Genomic DNA, 12,216 nt, shown 5'->3' on the forward strand with positions numbered 1-12,216 from the left:
TTCTGTCTTTCTTTGAGTTGTTCGTATACCTTCATTCACTTGATGTACCATTTAAATGGGTTAAAAAAGACATACGCTGATGCAATAAGGTGCTAACTATAGCGTACACTGATATAACTAACTTCTATGAAATAAATTACATTCCAAAAGGTAGACTTTGCGTATGCACTTAAAATGTTTTCTAGCACACATCTTTGACACCTGCTACCGTTTCTATGTTGGTACACTTATCACTAACACACAGTTCCACATTGTTGCTTTTTTCCCATTTATTATTTATAGTCAAAAATAAATATTGAATTTTGGGAAATTCTGACAGAAGAGGACAACCAACCCAATCAGTGTTTCGATGAGGCTGTATAGTGGAGCGGGTCGATCGCTTCAAGTTCCTCGGAGTCCACATCACTGAGGAATAACATGGTCCACACAAACACACACACAGAGAGACAGCGCATCTTTCCCCTCAGGAGATGAGATTTCCTGTTGACCTAAAAACATATTTTTTAGAAGAAAACAGAGATGGAGATAGGCCTACACAGTTGGTTCTCTCACCGCCTTATTCGCCCCCACAATGTTAAGACTACATTAAATATTTAATAGAAATCAAAATGACTCTAAAAAAACAACTAATTAGTTCACGACATGGGTATCAAAACACAATGTTTTGCCAATGTTGAAAATGTAGGCTATTTATCTTTTTTTGGAATACAATAAAAGTATTAAAAAGATTCCAAAAACAAAATAGCAACCTGACCAATTTTGAAGATTGAAAGGCACACGATATTTCCTGTACATTAAACGTGTAACCTTTTAACCTCTAACAAGCAAACCAGACGGCGGTTGTTCAGTTGAAGCGCCATAACAGCCCTGGATGCCTCATTGTATGTGTATGTGCATAAGAGTAGCAGAAGACGATGATGATTGAAAGAGTTATGATGGTAAAGGGAGCATCCTTGCAGTGGCTCTATTTAACGCACCCTGTCCCAGGTAGAGCAGGTCACGGTCATTCCCACTAAGCACGGACCGACGCCTGGTCCTGTCCAGACATCTTTTTGAGGGTGGGGTCCGGGCGATGAAATCTGAATCATAGGCGTTTATGTTTGGTTCAAATTGGGTCAGGTCTGGATAGGCCATGATTTCAACATCCACATCAACACAACCTCACATTTAATTCGTGCAAATATGTACAAAAGGTATTTCAGCAGATATGGGATATGGTCAGTTTTGTGTTTTTTTGAGTGTGGCTAATTCATGTGAAAATATATTTTTTATAGTACAGTATAATGTACTGTACTATACCCTCCTTTACTCTCATGCACTCTACTCTACTGAACAAAACTGTACTGTACTGTACTGAATTAAATTATACTGTATTGTAATCAAATCAAAATCCAATCAAAGTTTATCTGTCGTGTATACAGTTTAGCAGATGTTATAGCGGGTGCAGAGAAATGCTTATGTCACTAGCTCCTAACAATGCAGGAAAATGTTCAGCAAGTACACAAATAATACATATATTTTTCTTAGTAATTTTTATTGTAACAACAAATCTTGGAATGTCGGAACAATTCCATTTAACCCAAATAGCACTGTAACAGCACTGTAACAGTAATAGATGCAATCTATACCTATACATACAGTGGGGCAAAAAAGTATTTAGTCAGCCACCAATTGTGCAAGTTCTCCCACTTAAAAAGATGAGAGAGGCCTGTAATTTTCATCATAGGTACACTTCAACTATGACAAACAAACAAAAATTATTTTAAAAATCCAGAAAATCACATTGTATCATTTTAAATTAATTTATTTGCAAATTATGGTGGAAAATAAGTATTTGGTCAATAACAAAAGTTTATCTCAATACTTTGTTATATACCCTTTGTTGGCAATGGCAGAGGTCAAACATTTTCTGTAAGTCTTCACAAGGTTTTCACACACTGTTGCTGGTATTTTGGCCCATTCTTCCATGCAGATCTCCTCTAGAGCAGTGATGTTTTGGGGCTGTTGCTGGGCAACACGGACTTTCAACTCTCTCCAAAGATTTTCTATGGGGTTGAGATCTGGAGACTGGCTAGGCCACTAGGACCTTGAAATGCTTCTTACGAACCCACTTGCGTGGAGCCCCAGATCGAGGGAGATTATCAGTGGTCTTGTATGTCTTCCATTTCCTAATAATTGCTCCCACAGTTGATTTCTTCAAACCAAGCTGCTTACCTATTGCAGATGCAGTCTTCCCAGCCTGGTGCAGGTCTACAATTTTGTTTCTGGTGTCCTTTGACAGCTCTTTGGTCTTGGCCATAGAGGAGTTTGGAGTGTGACTGTTTGAGGTTGTGGACAGGTGTCTTTTATACTGATAATAAGTTCAAACAGGTGCCATTAATACAAGGTAATGAGAGGAGGACAGAGGAGCCTCTTAAAGAAGAAGTTACAGGTCTATGAGAGCCAGAAATCTTGCTTGTTTGTAGGTGACCAAATACTTATTTTCCACCATAATTTGCAAATAAAATTCATTAAAAATCCTACAATGTGATTTTCTGGATTTTTTTTCTCATTTTGTCTGTCATAGTTGAAGTGTACCTATAATGAAAATTACAGGCCTCTCTCATCTTTTTAAGTGGGAGAACTTGCACAATTGGTGGCTGACTAAATACTTTTTTGCCCCACTGTATATACACCGGAATTGACACAAGATATACTAAGTATGATATGTACAGCAGTAAATATATTAGAGTGAGCTATGTCAAGAATCCAGTATATAAAGAAATATGCAGTGTGTATAAACAGTGTAATTAAAAGGCAATGTACAGTAGTAGAAAAAATAGAATGAGCGAGAATACATTATTTAAACACACAGTACAAAACCCAATGGCAAAATGGATAGAATTGCAGGAATTTCGCTTCCAGACCAGAGTCCGGAATATAAATATACTGTATACAGTCAGGTCCATAAGTTTTTGAACAGTGACACAATTTGCATCATTTTGGCTCTGTACGCCACCACAATGGATTGGAAAGGAAACAATAAAGATGTGCTTTAAGTGTAGACTTGCATCTTTAATTCAAGGGTTTAGTCAATGTTATGTAATTTGACAAACTAACATAATCATCAATTAAATTGCTAGTTTTAATAATTGATTGCAAATTCTTTGTGGTCAATGACTGCCTGAAGTCTGGAACCGATAGACATCACCAGATGCTGGGTTTCTTCCCTGGTGATGCTCTGCCAGGCCTTTACTGCAGCTGTCTTCAGTTCCTGCTTGTTCTTGGACCGTTTTGCTTTCAGTTTTGCCTTCAGCAAGTAAAATGTATGCTCAATTGGATTCAGGTCAGGTGATTGACTTGGTCATTGCAGAACATTTCACTTCTTTGCCTAAAAAAAGTTTTGGGTTGCTTTCGCAGTATGCTTCGGGTCATTGTCCAGCTGCACTGTGAAGCGCCGTCCAATGAGTTTTGAAGCATTTGGCTGAATCTGAGCAGATAAATATTATTAAACACTTCAGAATTTTTTGAATAAAATCTGGTCTTCCTGCTTTTGAGGCTTGCCAATGGTTTAGATCTTGTGGTAAACCCTCTGTATTTGCCCTAGTGAAGTCTTCTCTTGATAGTTGACTTTGACACAGATACGCCTACCTCCTGGAGGGTGTTCTTGATCTGGCCAATGTGCAGTTGTAAACCATAGTCCGGCTTTTTTATGGCGATTTTGGAGCAGTGGCTTCTTCCTTGATGAGCGGCCTTTCAGGTTATGTCGATATAGGACTCGTTTTACTGTGGATATAAGTACTTTTGTACCTGTTTCCTCCAGCATCTTCACAAGGTCCTTTGCTGTTGTTCTGGGATTGACTTGCACTTTTCGCACCGAAGTTCATTCATCTGTAGGAGACAGAACACATCTCCTTCCTGAGCGGTATGACGGCTGCATGGTCCCATGGTGTTTATACTTGCGTACTATTGTTTGTGCAGATGAACGTGGTACCTTCAAGTGTCTACAATTTTCGTTCTGAGGTCTTGGCTGATTTCTTTTGATTTTCGCATGATGTCAAGCAAAGAGGCACTGAGTTTGAAATAATTGTTGGAAAAAGTACTTGTGTGAGGCACAAAGTAGATGTCCTAACCGAATTGCCAAAACTATAGTTTGTTAACAAGAAATGTTTTGGAGTGGTTGAAAAACGAGTTTTAATGACTCCAACCTAAGTGTATGTAAACTTCCAACTTCAACTGTATATTTTCCACACTATGAGGTTGGAATAATTCTGTGAAATTGTGAAAATGATGGTAATGCCCTTTTAGTTGAAGAGATATTTGAAAAGACCACCTGAAATGTCAGCCTGTTTTGGCGGGATGGAGTTTTGACATCACCATTTGGTATATTAGTTAATAGACCAATAAGAAAGAGAGTTCCAAACCTCTCTGCCAATAAAAGCTAGTTTTCAGTCCTCCGACACTCATCGGATGTGAAAGGGTTTGCAGACTATTACGGATTAGAAAGGGAAACCTAGCCGTGAGTTGCCCAGTGATGCAAACCTCCCAGTCAAGCCGAATGTCTTCTATGCTCGTTTCGAGGCAAACAACACTGAGCCAGGCATGAGAGCCCCTGCTGTTCCGGGCGAATGTGTGATCTCGCTCTCCGTGGCCGATGTAAGACTTCTAAATACGATAACACTCGCAAGGCTACTGGGCTAGACGGAATACCAGGGCACATTCTCAGTTCATATGCAGATCAGCTGACAAATGTCTTCATGGACATTTTCAACATTTCCTTGTCCCAGTCTGTAATCCCAACATGTTTCAAGCAGACCACCACTGTCCCTGTTCATAAGAACTCAAATGTAACCTATTGTCCCGTAGCACTCACATCTGGAACCATGAAATGCTTTGAAAGGCTGACCATGGCACACATTAACACCATCATACCAGACACCCTGGACCCACTCCAATTCGCATACTGCCCCAACAGATCCACAGACAACGCTATCTCTATTGCACTGCACACTGCTCTCTCCCACCTGGACAAGAGGACTACCTATGTGAAATTGCAGTTCATTGACTACAGCTCAGCATTCAACACCATAGTCCCCTCCCTTTGTAACTAGATCCTGGACTTTCTGACGGGCCTCCCCCAGGTGGTGAGGGTAGGTGACAACACATCTGCTACACTGACCTTCAACACGGGGGTCCCTCAGGGGTATGTGGTTGGTCCCCTACTGTACTCCCTGTTCACCCACAACTGTGTGGCCACGCACGACTCCAAAACCATCATCATGTTTGCTGATGACACGACAGTGGTAGACCTGATCACCGACGACGATGAAACATCCTACAGGAAGGAGGTCAGAGAGCTGGCAGTGTGGTGCCAGATCAACAACCTCTCCCTCAGCGTCAGCAAGACAAAGGAGCTGATCGTGGCCTACAGGAAATCGAGGGGTGAGCACGCCCCCATCTACATTGACTGGGCTGTAGTGGAGCGGGTCGAGAGCTTCAATTTCCTCGGTGTCCACATCACCAAGGACTTAACATGGTCCTCACACCAGCATAGTCGTGAAGAAGCCGAGACAGCACTTCTTCCCCCTTAAGAGTTTGAAGGACGGCCCAGTACATCACTGAGGCGCGATTTCCCCGTCATCCAGGAACTCTATACCAAGAGGTGTCTGAGGAAGGCCCGGAAAATTGTCAATGACCCCAGCCACCCAAGCCATAGACTGTACACTCTGCTACCACGCAGCAAGCAATACTGGAGTGCCAAGTCTGGAACTAAAAGGCACCTGGACATCTTAGAAATGCCTCTTGAGCTTAGTTCAACTGGTATACCCCATCAGAACCCAAACTACAAGCTTGTTTTACGGCAATGTTTCTATACAAACATTATATAGCCTCAAACCATGGTTAAAATTCTAATTTTGATATCATGGATGGTCAGTCCTTGCATCCATAGCTCTGTTTATGAATTTGAGAGTGGCTACATTTCTCCAGCCCCATCCCTCAGCTTTCTAGTGAAACAGTGGCAGGGAGAATGCTTTGTTATGTTTTAACTGCTGATTTCTGCTTTAAAACTGCAAACATTTCTCTTTGATGCCAAGAGGGGGGATTTTAAAATGTTCTTTCCCAGGGCCCGAGACTTGGTTAGTCCAGCCATGCACTGCAGAAGTCATTGTAAAACTTATTGTATTCAATTTAATCTCACTTTAAAGTAGAAGTTGTTTTCTGATACACTATATATACAAAAGTATGTGGACACACCTTCAAATGAGTGGATTCGGCTATTTCAGCCAGTTGCTGACAGGTGTCATAGACAAACATTGTCAGTAGAATGGCCTTACTGAAGAGCTCATTAACTTTGAACGTGGCACCGTCAAAGGATGCAAACTTTCCAACAATTCAGTTTGTGAAATTTCGGGCCTGCTAGAGCTGCTCTGAAGCAACAACGGCTCAGACCACCGAGTACGGAAGCGTGTAGCGTGTAGAAATCGTCTGTCCTCGGTTTCAACACTCACTAGACCATCAGTCCGACGGACAAATCAGAGTTTGGCGGATGCCAGGAGAACGCTACCTGCCCCAATGCATAGTGCCAACTGTAAAGTTTGGTGGAGGAGGAATAATGGTCTGGGGCTGTTTTTCATGGTTCCGGCTAGGCCCCCTAGTTGCAGTGAAGTGAAATCTTAACGCTACAGCATCAAATAACATTCCTGACGATTCTGTGCTTCCAATATGAAAATGCCCCCATGAACAAAGCGAGGTCCATACAGAAATGGTTTGTTGAGATTGGTGTGGAAGAACTTGACTGTTCTGCACAGAGCCCTGACCTCAACCCCATCTAACACCTTTAGGATGAATTGGAACTCCGACTGCGAGCCAGGCATAATCGCCCAACATCAGTGCCCAACTTCACTAATGCTCTTTTGGCTGAATGGATGTAAGTCCCTGCAGCAATGTTCCGACATATAGTGGAAAGCATTCCCATAAGAGTGTAGGCTGTTGTAGCAGCAAAGGGGTAGTGGAGGCTTTTATACCAGCAAAGGGGGGACCAACTCCATATTAATGCCATGATTTTGTAATGAGATGTTCGACAAGCAGGTGTCCACATACTTTTGGTCATGTAATGTATTACGAGGGGGTCCCTGATGAATGTGCTATCACAAAATGGGTCCCCGATGCCAAAAACGTTTGTGAACCACTGCTCTACTGTGCTCTACTGTACTGAACTGTGCCAAACTGTGCTGTGCTGTTGAAACTTGTGAAACCAAATTTAGATGTCTATGATTTGTTCAGATTTGGTCTGGTCCAGACTGACCACATTTTCACTTGTTTTAGGGAAGAGCTCATTATAATAATACCTAGCATGCTTTGCAAAGTGTTAGTTTTTACATTTTAATTTTGGTCATTCAGCATACGCTCTTATCTAGAGCGACTTACAGTCACTGTATTAAACTAAAGTAGATAAACAACAACATATCACAGTCATAGCAAGAAAAAAATATTTCTGTAATCATTACTGAGAATGTTATTCTAGTTGAAGTGGTCTGTTGGTTTATTCTATGACAGGGGTATGTAACTAAATCCATCCACCTAATGATTTTGTTTGTTGGAGTAAATGGTTGGTGGGGGGCTGGATAATAATTATAATAATTTCTCCAAAAAGAGAGAGTGTTTGAAATGAACAATGATTTCATACCTTGATTACGCTGAGCTACAAATCACATAGGTCTCTTCATTTGATTTGTGTGAATACTTGGGAACAGGCTTCCTAAATTAAATTGACTGGACCTGCCTGTGGGTTTTCTTCAAGCTTCTTCATCAGTGTGAGCAGTCCTCTGTTTTCTGTTTTCTGTCTTCTGTTTTGTGTGTCTCATGATGAGTTTTCATAACTGGCAGAGACGTAATCTATTTCAACAAGGGCATTTCACCTGTGTGAATACTGCTGTGCCTGGAGATTGACATCTGTGAACCGAAATCCTTCCCACAGGTGGCACATTTGTATGGACCACAGACTCATCAGATGTTGGCCTATCTTTCTGATGTGCCTCATACTCAAAATGTAAGTGGAGATGTCTAACAAACACAACTGGCCAAATGGATCTCAAGTAATCCTCTCAATTTTCAAGCCCCTATAAGTACGTGAACCCCTCCATATTTTCCACATTTGTTGTGTTATGGTCTGAAAAGTGACCACATTTTATTTGTATATATATATTTTTTTAACCTATCTACACAACTTACTCCACAGTTATAAAGTGAAAAAAACATGAGTGTTGTGTGAATAAGTAGGCCTATGTAACCCCCCGAGTGAGTACTTGATGAAAGCACCATTAGCAGCAATTAAGTATTTTCAAACAAATCTCTACCACCTTTGCCCACGAGATTCGGGAAATATTCACCCATTATTCTTGATAAATGACTCAAGTTTTGTGAAATTGGTGGACAATGATCTTCAAGTCTTGACCCAGTTTTAAGTCAGAACTGAGACCACTCAGGGACATTCAACAACTTAATTGTAACCCTCCAGTGTAGCCTAGCCTTCTATTTTGGGTTATTGTTCTGTTAAAAGGTGACAATATATATTATATCAATTATATATGCATTGTGGTAGGTTGGCCCCGGATTAAAACCTTTATATTGAGAACAAATAAATATTTCACTATTACTAAAATGTTGAATTGTAACAAAAAATGTTAGCTACTCAGTGGTAGTAGGCAGTGGTCAACCATGGTTATTGGACCTAGGCCTTCAGTGGGAGAAAAATAACACTGTACCAAACTCAAATATCAAGAAAAAGAACATAAACATACTGTAGCTAATGTGCCCAACTGAATCAAACGGGCCTGAGGCATGCTTCAGGGTTCCACTCACACAGAGACAGCACCAGCACGGATAATGCTACCAGCAACAACAAACACACTGCTTACACAACTTATCACCATCACCAAAAACCAAAGAAGAAATGGATGCTGAGGTGTTCATTTCACAACCTGATCATATTCAAGGTCAAGAGCAGAACTTTCAAGGTCAAAGGCAAGAAGTTGCTCATGGAGATATGCCAGAAGCAAGAGCACAAAAAGAACATCAAGCAGAGCCGTGACCAGCTCGTGAAAGAAGAATACCTGCTAGACTCCATGACTTTATCTTGACTTAGGGTCTTAGTTAAAGAAGGGGGAAATGTAGGACTGACTACATAGCTCATAGTTTAGTTATAGGACCACAATTACCAATGTTCATATTAATAGAAGTAACTGTTAACATCCAAACTGAGACAAATAAGCTAGCTAAGGGATAGCTTAGCTGACAGCTATGAGCACTAACCATATAACTTTCTAATACTTATTAAACCTTGTTATGATACTACAAGTTGTAATCATTAGCCTGAGAAATACTCCTACATCTGCCTTTTCAATATTTTTTGCCAGTAGTGTATATTCGACTGGCAGGAAATTAATGGCGGGGGATGGCTTATCGCTAACCCATTTTATTTTGTTATGCCTTTCCCTAATCCTAACCTTAATCACTGAAACCATACCTAACAACTTAAACCTAACCCTCATTCTTAAACCTAACCTTAAACCTTACCTTAATAAATGTTTACCCCTACGCCGAAATGTAATGTTCCTGCTGCCGGTTGACTATACACTTCCATACTATTAACAATAAGAGCTTTTTCTACAGGCGAAGCCTAGCTTTTACTGGTTTTCATTCAATCCATCTCTCCCTCTGTTTCAGTTAAGGAACAAAATATTTGGAGCCGTGGAGAGGACTACCAGACTTTCATTCTGATTAGTGGGGTCAGTTCATGCACAAGCTACTCATTAGAATATGTTATTTGCAAGACCGAAAGTGTTGAAGTGAAGTGTTTCTGTGTGACTGAAATGATCATAACATGTTCTCTGGGAGTGCAGTCATAAATGAGGACTGGTGTAGATCTCAGGTCAAAATGTGGAGAATCCTGATGATGGAGAAGGACTTATGAATACAGATTTATTCGAAATATTGTATTTCATACCAAAGAAAAGTCAAACATTTTGAACAGTGAAATGCTATTACGTTATGATTGCTCATGTTTTTGCTCCTCTAACCTCACAGGGGGAGCTGAGTCCAGTTCGTATGGAGGAGAGAAGGTCAATGAGCCTCAGCACAATGAAAAGGGATCAACATCTCAGCTCACCCCTACAGAGAGCCTGGAAAAACCAGACACACTGCTGCCCTCCCCAGGCCCAACCTCAGACACCAAAGACAAGGATAGTGATACCGTAGAGCAGAGCAAAAAGTGCAGAAGCAAGACGACAGTCAACACAAAAAAAACGACACTCATGCTAACTTTGTGGAATACATTTTTTTCGGCCCAGGCTGATCTCAGGAATCTTCAGTGAATAGTACACCTATTTAAGGCCAAATCATTCGTCTGTGGTTACTGTGGTACAGGTTTTGTCTAAAGCGCCATCGCGCCAGACATGATATCAATCACACAAGAGAGACTGTGTGCCAATGTAATACACAGTTGAAGTCAGAAGTTTACATACACCTTAGCCAAATACATTTAAACTCAGTTTTTCACAATTCCTGACGCTTAATCCGAGTAAACATTCCCTATCTTAGGTCAGTTAGGATCACCACTTTATTTTAAGAATGTGAAATGTCAGAATAATAGCAGAGAGAATGATTTATTTCAGCTTTTATTTCTTTCATCACATTCCCAGTACGTCATAAGTTTACATACACTCAATTATTATTTGGTAGCATTGCCTTTAAATTGTTTAACTTGGGTCAAACATTTCAGGTAGCCTTTCACAAGCCTCCCACAATAAGTTGGGTGAATTTTGGCCCATTCCTTCTGACAGAGCTGGTGTAACCGAGTCAGGTTTGTAGGCCTCCTTGCTCGCACACACTTTTTCAGTTCTGCCCACACATTTTCTATAGGATTGAGGTCAGGGCTTTGTGATGGCCACTCCAATACCTTGACTTTGTTGTCCTTAAGCCATTTTGCCACAACTTTGTAAGTATGCTTGGGGTCACTGTCCATTTGGAAGACCCATTTTCGACCAAGCTTTAACTTCCTGACTGAAGTCTTGAGATGTTGCTTCAATATATTTTCCTCATGATGCCATCTATTTTGTGAAGTGCACCAGGCCCTCCTGCAGCAAAGCACACCCACAACATGATGCTGCTTCACGGGGTAATGATGGTCATTATGGCCAAACAGTTCTATTTTTGTTTCATCAGACCCGAGGAAGTTTCTCCAAAAAGTACAATCTTTGTCCCCATGTGCAGTTGCAAACCATAGTCTGGCTTTTTTATGGTGGTTTGGGAGCGGTGGCTTCTTCCTTGCTGAGCGGCCTTTCAGGTTATGTCGATGTGGGACTCGTTTTACTGTGGATATAGATACGTTTGTACCTGTTTCCTCCAGCATCTTCACAAGGTCCTTTTCTGTTGTTCTGGGGTTGATTTGCACTTTTCGCACCAAAGTATGTTCATCTCTAGGAGACAGAACATGTCTCCTTCCTGAGCGGTATGACGGCAGCGTGGTCCCCTGGTGTTTATACTTGCGTACTATCCTTTGTACAGATGAACGTGGTACCTTCAGGCGTTTGGAAATTGCTCCCAAGGATGAACCAGATTTGTGGAGGTCTACAATTTTTTTCCTGAGGTCTTGGCTGATTTCTTTTGATTTCCCCATGACATCAAGCAATGATGCACTGAGTTTGAAGGTAGGTCTTGAAATACATCCACAGGTACACCTCCAATTGACTCAAATTATATCAATTAGCCTATCAGAAGCTTCTAAAGCCATGACATAATTTTCTGGAATTTTTCCAAGCTGTTTAAAGACACAGTATGTAAACTTCTGATCCACTGGAATTGTGATACAGTGAATTATAAGTGAAATAATCTGTCTGTAAAAAATTGTTGGAAAAATGACTTGTGTTATGCACAAAGTAGATGTCCTAACTGACTTGCCAAAAGTATAGTTTGTTAGCAAGAAATTTGTGGAGTGGTTGAAAAACTAGTTTTAATGACTCCAACCTAAGTGTATGTAAACTTCTGACTTCAACTGTATGTGTAAAAGGTTTTGCCAAAGTCCATTCCCTCAAATAACACCAGCACACTCAGCGCAGCATAAAAACTTTGGTTTTGGTTATGCTGCCCATCTGAACAGACATCTAGATACACACAAGGAGGAGAACGCATTCGGCTATGAGACTTGCGGCAAGAGATTCTGTCTGTGGATAGCATTTC

Source organism: Oncorhynchus nerka, linkage group LG10 (assembly GCF_034236695.1).
Source record: "Oncorhynchus nerka isolate Pitt River linkage group LG10, Oner_Uvic_2.0, whole genome shotgun sequence".
Taxonomy (NCBI): Eukaryota; Metazoa; Chordata; class Actinopteri; order Salmoniformes; family Salmonidae; genus Oncorhynchus; species Oncorhynchus nerka.